Source organism: Sciurus carolinensis, chromosome 12 (genome assembly GCF_902686445.1).
Source record: "Sciurus carolinensis chromosome 12, mSciCar1.2, whole genome shotgun sequence".
Lineage (NCBI taxonomy): Eukaryota > Metazoa > Chordata > Mammalia > Rodentia > Sciuridae > Sciurus > Sciurus carolinensis.
In genome coordinates this window covers 5426928-5435828 of record NC_062224.1, presented here as the reverse complement: position 1 = coordinate 5435828, position 8901 = coordinate 5426928, and positions in this window count along the sequence as shown.

Below are 8901 nucleotides of genomic sequence, written 5' to 3'. Positions count from 1 at the left end.
AACATAATAAAAAGATAGAGCACCATGATCAAATGGGGTTCATTTCAGGTTTGCAAGTTTGTTTCAACATACAGAAATCAATAAATATAATTCATCATGTCAATAGACTTAAAGACAAGAATCGCATGATTCTCTCAATAGACACAGAAAAAGCATTTGACAAAATTCAGTATCCATTCATATTCAAAACTCCAGTAAAACCAGGGATAGTAGGAACAGTGTAAAGCCTATATATGTTAAACCTAAGTCCAACATCATTCTAAATGGAGAAAAATTGAGAGCATTCCCTCTAAAAACTGGAGTAAGACAGTGATGCCCTCTTTCACCACTCCTATTCAATATAGTCCTTCCAGATCAATTAGGCAAAAGAAGAAATTAAAGGGACACTAATAGGAAAAGTAGAGCACAAACTAACTATTCCTATTTGTTGATGATATGATTCCATATTTAGAAGACCCACAAAGCTCCACCAGAAAATTAGAAATAATAAACAAATTCAGGAAATTAGCAGGATATCAAATTAACACCACAAATCAATTGTGCTCCTATACACTAATGATGAATCAGCTGAAAGAGAAATTAGGAAAACTATCCCATTCAAGATAGCCTTAAAAAGATAAAATACTTGGTAGTTCAATCAAACAAAAAAGAAATTAAAGAAGACCTTGAAAGACAGAAAGATCTCCCATGTTCATGGATAGGCAAATTTAACATTGTCAAAATGGTCATACTAGCAAAAGCACTACACAGATTTAATGCAATTCCTATTTAAATTCCAATGATGTTCTCCCTAGAAATAGAAAAAGTAGTCATGAAATTTATTGGGATAAACAAGAGACCCAGGATAGCCAAAGCAACCTAAGCAAGAAAAGTGAAGCAGGAGGCATCATGATATCAGACCTTAAATTATACCTCAGAGCTATAGTAACAAACATGGTATGAAGATCTATGGAACAGAATAGAAGACACAGAGACAAACCCACATAAACATATTTATCTCATAGTAGACAAGGGTGTAATAAACATACATTGGAGAAAAGAATGCCTCTTTACAAATGGTGTTGGGAATACTGGAAATTCATATGTAGCAGAATGAAATGTAACTCCTATCTCTCACGCTGTACAAAACTCAACTCAAAGTGCATCAAGGACCTAAGCATTATACCAGAGACCCTGTGCCTAATAGAAGAAAACGTAGGCCCATTTCTCCATCATATCAACTTAGGAACCAAATTCCTCAACGAGACTCCTAAAACTCAGAAAGTAAAATCAAGAATCAATAAATGGGATGGTATCAAAATAAAAAGCTTCTTCTTCACAGCAAAGGACACAATCAAGAATGTGAAGAGAGCCTACAGAAGAGAATATCTTTGCCACCCTCGCCTCACATAGAGCATTAACCTCTAGGATATACACAGAACTCAAAAAACTTAACACCAAAAAAACAAATAACCCAATCAATAAATGGGCAAAGGAACTAAATAGGTACTTCACAGAAGAAGAAATGTGATCAGTCAACAAATATATGAAAAAATGTTCGACACCTCTAGCGATTAGATAAACACAAATTAAAACCACACTGAGATTCTATCTCACTCCAGTCAGAATGGCAATTACCAAGGAAAAAAGTAACACTTAAGTGTTGGTGAGGATGTGGGGGCAAAGGTTCACTCATGCATAGCTGATGAGATTGCATGTTGGTACAACCACTCTGGACAGCAGTATAGGGATTCCTCAGAAAACTTGAGATGGAACCACCATTTAACCCAGTTATTCCACTCCTCAGCATATACCCAAAGAACTTAAAATCAGCATACTACAGTGACATAGCCACATTGATGTTCATAGGAACTCAATTCACAATAGCAAAGTTATGGAATCAAACTGGGTGCCTTTCAGCAGATGAATGAATAAAGAAAATGTGATATAGATATACAATGGAATAGTACTCAGCCATAAATCAAAATGAAATTATAGAATTTGCCAGTAAATGGATGGATTAGAGACTATCATGCTCAGCGAAATAAGTCAGTGCCCCCAAATCAAAGACCAAATGCTCTCTCTGACATGCAGATGTTAACACACAATAAGGCAAGGAAGGAGGGAAGACTAGAAGTCCCTTGGATTAGACAAAGGGGAATGGAAGGAAGTAAGGGGGATGGAAATAGGAAAAGCTATAGAATGTCTTGGACATCACTTTCCTATGTTCCTATATGAATATACAACCAGTGAAATTCCACATCATCTGCAACCACAAGAATGGGGAGTTACACTCCATGTAGCTTTAATATGTCAAAATACACTCTACTGTCATATATATCTAAATCAAACAAACAAAAAAATAATTTGAAGCTAAATTTTAAAAAGAAGGAAAATTAGTATATTTCTGCTAATTCATGTAAAATATGTCTGTCAAAATTTAAAACAGTTTGGTATGTAAATTCTTTTGGGATTCCACAAAGACCTGGAGTATATAATCACAATACCTGTTTGCAAACCAGGACTATGGGATGTGTTCTTTTAACAGTTTATCTTTTAAACAATTACAGACAGTTGGATATGGATATGGCATGGATAAAATGTAAGTAAGAGCAGAAACCTACAGAGATGGTGGATTCAGTAATTGATGTGAAAGTTCAGAAATTCTAAGACCTAGAGCCCTTTTCCTCATTTTGCCCGTGACTGGGAAATACCTCAGTGCCCTGGGATCTAATTGGCATCCCAGGATCTGAACAACCCTGAAATTCACGTGCTACCTCAAAAACGTGAGTTCCCTTCCTGCACATCCTTCCAATGACACAAGAAGGGACGGTGGCCGCGTAGGCAACACACTCCGAAGGCCACATGGGGCCGTGAAGGAGCCAGTGACGGACCAGATTCTTCACTACGTGGTAGGGTTAGGCTGGGGTGTTGATTTCCTGTTGACAGCTTGGCTGGGTTAAGGACTACCTAGATGACGGAGGATGTTTCTGGAAGAGATTCGCATTTGAGTTAGAGGAGTAAGTAAAAAGATCAGCCCTACCAAGTAGGTGGCCACAGCCAACCCACCGAGAGCCCAGACAGAACAAAGATACGGAGAAAGGATGGGTCCTCTGTTTTCTTCAGCAGGGACATTCATCTTCTCTAGCCCTCAGACATTGGAGTCCCGGGTTTTCAGGCCTTTGGACACTAAGACTTGTACCAGTGCCCCTGCTCCTCAACCTTCTGACTCAACAGACTCACCCCTCCAGCCTTCTTGGGTCAGCATCTTCCAGACCACGTACATGGGACTTCTAAGACCCCAGAGCCATGTGAGCCAGTTCCCATGATGAATCTCCGCATGGGTAATGATATGTGTCCTACTGGCTGTTTTTTCTGGAAAACCCCAACCAGTACAGTCCTTGGCTTTCATTAGATGCTGCTATGCTGGGCACATGAAATATGTGTGGAGTCTCCATTATAAAAACATCCCATAACTAAACTCTTTGAGGGGGACAGTAACAGGAATTGAACCTCAGGGGTGCTTAGCCACTGAGGCATTTCCCTAGCCCTTTTTATTTCTTTATTTTTGAGACAGGATTTCACTAAATGTCTTAGGGTCTCACTAAGTTGCTGAGACTGGTTTTGAACTTGTGATCCTCCTGTCTCAGCCTCCCAAGTCAAACAAAATAGGTCACACTACTTAAACTGGAATAAATAAAAATAAATAGCACAAAGGTGTGGGGTTGTTTTTCCTTTTTTTTAATTTTTTTTTTTTTTTTGCCTATTTTGCAAAAATAGAAACTGTAAAAAGTTTACTCAAAAATTCAAGGCTGCTGAATCATACAAATTTGATCCATCCTCTCTGATAAGTATTAGTTTGCTTTATTTTATCTCTTTTCTTCTTGACAGGCAAAAACAGTACTGTTTGTCCTCGTCCGAATACTGAGCTGCTCAAGAAGGAAGAACAAGTCCTTCGGTTTGGACAACACTGGTGACTACGTTAGGTTCTACTTCTGCCTCTCCGCCTCAGCACAGCCCCCAGCCTCTGTGACAGCCCCCCGGGGAGCAGAGGGGCACTTGGGAGCATATGTTCAGATTTCAAAAGATCAACTCCATTTTCAGCCTGAACAAGGACAGGAAAGACCTGAGGCTTAAGACAGGAAGTCTGAGCCAGGCTTGAACAGATGTCCTCCCCCCTGCACTGTGCCAAAGTCCGCCATTGGTGGCACGGAAGAGCAAAGCATCCGCCCATGCCGTTCAGGGTACCAGCTAATTAATTCAATGGGGACATTTTGTTTTAACAAAAAATATCTGTGCCTATAGAGGCTGCTGCCCTCTTTGGTCACTTCTGTGAATTTTCTGGCCCTGTCTGGGACAAGCACTATGGGAACATCTAAGCAGGGTTTTATGGTTTAGCTGTGAGGTGTGCTCCAAAAGCTCATGTGTGAGACGATGCAAGAAGGTTGGCGTGAAGGGATCCTGGCATGAGAGCCCTAATCCAATCAGTGGGTTAATCCCCCGACAGAGATGAACTGGGTGGTGACTATAGGCAGGTAGGACGTGTGGCTGGGGGTGGGTCAGTCATTGGGGGTGTGACTTTGGGGTATATATTTTGTCCCCGGTGAGGGAAGTGCTCCCTTGGGTGCGTTCTCTCTCTCTCCCTCTCTCTCTCTCCCTCCTCTCTCTCTCCCCCTCTCTCTCTCTCTCTCCTCTCTCTCTCCCTCTCTCTCTCTCTCTCTCTCTCCTCTCTCTCTCTCCCTCCTCTCTCTCTCCCCCTCTCTCTCTCTCTCCTCTCTCTCTCCCTCTCTCTCTCTCTCTCTCTCTCTCCTCTCTCTCTCTCTCCTCCTCTCTCTCTCCCCCTCTCTCTCTCTCTCCTCTCTCTCTCCCTCTCCTCTCTCTCCTCTCTCTCCTCTCTCTCTCTCTCTCCTCTCTCTCTCCCTCTCTCTCTCTCTTTCCTCTCTCTCCCCTCTCTCTCTCCTCTCTCTCTCTCCCCTCTCTCTCCTCTCCTCTCCTCTCCTCCCTCTCTCCTCTCCTCTCCTCTCTCTCTCCCCTCTCCATCTCTCTCCCCTCTCCATCTCTCTCCTCTCTCTCTCTCTACCTCTCTCTCTCCTCTCTCCCTTTCTCTCCCCTTTCCATCTCTCTCCTCTCTCTCTCTCTACCTCTCTCTCTCCTCTCCTCTCCTCTCTCTCTCTCTACCTCTCTCTCTCCTCTCCTCTCCTCACCTCTCTCCTCTCCTCTCCTCTCTCTCTCCTCTCTCCCTCCCTCTCCCCTCTCCATCTCTCTCCTCTCCCTCTACCTCTCTCTCTCCTCTCCTCTCCCTCTACCTCTCTCTCTCCTCTCCTCTCCTCTCTCCTCTCCTCTCTCTCTCCTCTCCTCTCTCTCTCCCCTCTACATCTCTCTCCTCTCTCTCTCTCTCTACCTCTCTCTCTCTCTCCCTTTCTCTCTCTCCTCTTCTCTCTCTCTCTCTCTCTCTCTCTCTTCCCCCCCCCCTTCTTGGTGGCCACATCCCGACCTGTTTTCCTCCACCACACTCTTCCACCGTGATCCTCTGCCACACCTCAGGCATGGAGCAATGGAGTTGGCTTCTATGGACTGAGACCTCTGAAACTGTGAGCCCCCAAGTAAATGTTTCCTCCTCTAAAATCGTTCTTGCAGGGCCTTTTGGCCAGAGCACCAAGAAGTTGACAAGAACACAGTGTCTTTCAGGGGTCATGGCAGGGTCAAGTACTGCTGGTGCAGGCTCCAGTCCCACTGGAAGCTGGGCTCAGGGGAGGTTCGGGTCCTGCGGGGCACTTTACTCTCCCTCGGTGAGCAGGGCTCGTACCCATCTCGGCAGGATGGGAGGCTGAAGTGACCTGATGAGTCGAAAGCCCTTTTTGAAGCACAGAGCCCACCCACCTCCCCACACCAGGCAGCCCTGGGGGATGGAGGCTGCTCACCTTGGTCATGGGAAGTTCACAACATATACCCAACATCACATTATGTCCTTGTGTATTTACAAGTTTTGTCACTTATGCCTCAGTGACCTAAAGAAAGGATGGAGAAACCTTAGAAATGAAACTTTTCAGCGAAGCTTGTGCTTTTAGGACATTACAAGTGCCCATGTAGGATATAATCTCTCTGGCTAAAACCATTTCACAGAAATGGACCCATTAATCAGGAGACACTAGACATATACACTGCCCAGAAGAAATTAATGCTAGACACTAGCTGGAAATGTCGAGAGAGATTTTAGTCAGACTCCTGCACAGGAGGGACTTTAGCATAAACTTAGCTCAGCTCCACTCAAACAGAGGCAGGAGGCTTTGCTCGCTCTGGATCTGCCGAAGCAAATGCCCTGCCAGGCATTGGGGCAGGTGGCCAGCCTGCCCGGGCCACCAGCGTTTACCCACTGGCATCTGTCAAAGTTAACTCCACCTGGCCAGAGACCTGGAGACAGGGGACGTTTCTTTCTTGATCATTTCACTTCAAAGGGAGGTTCCCAGAACTTTGAGAAAGAGACTTCTGGGAGACACCTGGCTCCACCTTAAGAATGGCGCCTAGCTACAGCCCTCTGTAAACACCAGCCCCCGACCCGAAGCAGGGCTTCTGGCTCTGCAGACAGCCCACATCCTTCCTTGAATCTGTGTCTGTTCTCCACGTAAACCTTCGTCCATGCCTTTGCCTGGGATGTGCCAAAATTCTTTTCTGTCATATAGGCCAAGAGCCCTGCTGGGCCTGAGTGGACTCTCCCTCCCCTCTGGGATTCCTGGGACCCCTCTCCCATGACTTCTCCTCCCCTGTGGCATCTCTTGGAAGCCGGTGTGGGGACCTTCAGAGGCACCCACTTTGTTTCGCAAGTCCTCTCAAGCCTTCTCTGTGTGCCTCCGCTCTGGCTCGTGCTGGAAGCTCCTGTGCTTGTGACCTCCCTCCAGCAACGCCTGGACAGCGTCGCCTGGACCTGCCTTACTTGCCCCTGGCTTCCCTTCCTGGATGACTGGGAAATCTCCATGCCGTGTAGTTTCAGGTGGCAATGAGGTGACATTGATGCATCCTGGGGATCTGGTGTCTTTGGACTCTAAAACCGTGAAGGGCTCCGTGGTGCTCTTGAAAACTCCTTCTCCCTCTCCTCATTGCATAGTGGGGCCCCGTAGGCTTCTCAGCCTGCACGAAGTCAGCTCTTGTTCCTCTTTGTTCTCTTTCTCCTCCTTTCTCTCTTGCCCTTAAGCCAACATACCTCATTCCTGGGTCAGAGGGAACCTCAGTCACTTGTCCAGAAGACACACATGAGGGGTTGGTCTCTGCGTCTCGAGAGCCCCTCGTGTCACCAAACATGGGGTTCACGCAAGACACAGCATTGGAGGGACCTGGCCTTGATGTGACAATCAAGGACGGTCCCTCCACTGATCACCACACTTATGCAGAGCCCAGTGTCTCACCTCTAAGCTTCCGCTTTAAGTCTCAGTTCTGAGGACAACCTCCACCTGTCCTCCCTCACTCCCGTCATGAACCACCTCTGTAGAATCCCATGTCCCATGTTCCAGCCAAACCATTCTGCCCTGCATCTGTGTGCATGATAAATAATTGAAATCATTTTAAGGCAGAAGATTTAAAGAATGCTTTCATGTAATGTGGTTTGGCCTCAATATAGAGAGTGGAGAAGTAAGGCCTAAAAATGGGTCTGCAAACTTTAACACAATATATATCATCTTATTCTGTAGAAATAGAACTAGAAAAGAAAGAAAACTAGATGGAAATTCTGTATGTTAAAGCCTTTATGACCTTATATCAAAATCTAAAGTCACCCAGGTGTCCTGGTGCATACCTATAATCCCAGTGACTCAGGAGGCTGAGGTAGGAGGACCACAAATTTGAAGCCAGCCTTAGCAATTTAGCAAGGTCCTAAGAAACTTAGCAAGACCCTGCCTCAAAAATAAAAGAAAAAAAAAAAAAAAGTGCCAGGGCTTTGGATCAGTGGTAAACACTCCTAGGTTCAGTCTGGAACAAAAAAAAGAAAAAAAAAAACCCTACCGAAAAAATATCTAAAGTCCCCGGATCTTGTAAGATCTGTTATGCTCATATTCCCCCTTCAACCCAGTAGGGATGAACCCAGTCCAGTGGAGGAAGGGCTCCAGGCAGATCTCCTCCATCGCCCAGGGCCCAAACTGCAGAACAGTAGCATCTCCGGAGGTTTTAATGAAACCTCTGGACAAAGCTCTCCAGGTTCCTCTACGCCCTCTTCTCCAATGACTTCTCACCACTTTGGGGTCAGCGTCTTTACTCCCCATTACCAGAGGGACCCAGTCCTGCTGATGCACCAAGAAGTGGCACTTTTTATCCCCCTACTAATTCTTTATCTTCCCGTGTTTGTCTGCTTCCCAAGGTGGCAGATCGGAAGTAAAAGGTACTGAGAACACATGTTCCCTTCTCCATGACCGACTTCACACAATGTAAGCGAAAACTGGGTCAATTCCAGAGGACCCTGGCCAACTATGGTGTCTGACCTCACGTGGCTGACACACAAGGAGACTTTTCCACCTGCCGCAGCCCTGAGGAAGAGACCCCTTTAGGGGAAGCCACAAAGCCATGTGGTGATGAAGTTCACACTCAAGACCCTGAACAGCCTGCAGGGGGGAATGCCACCCCAACCAGAGTCCTAACTGGGATTATCAAAACCAAAGTCACAACCCAGGCAAACAAAACGGTGTGATCACGTGTTTAATCGAGGGAGCGAGAAGGTGCACAAATGAGCCAGTTAATCTTGGAAAGATTGGGGAAATTACACAGGATAAGGATGAACATCCTGATTTATTTTGGAGCTGAAACCCTCTGGATATATACTAATACTGATCCAGACTCACAGGAGGGTCAAATCTTATGAGGGCCTCACATTATCAGTTAATCAGACTCAGATATTAGGGGAAAAAAAAAAGGGGGGGGTCATGGGCCGCCAAACCCCCA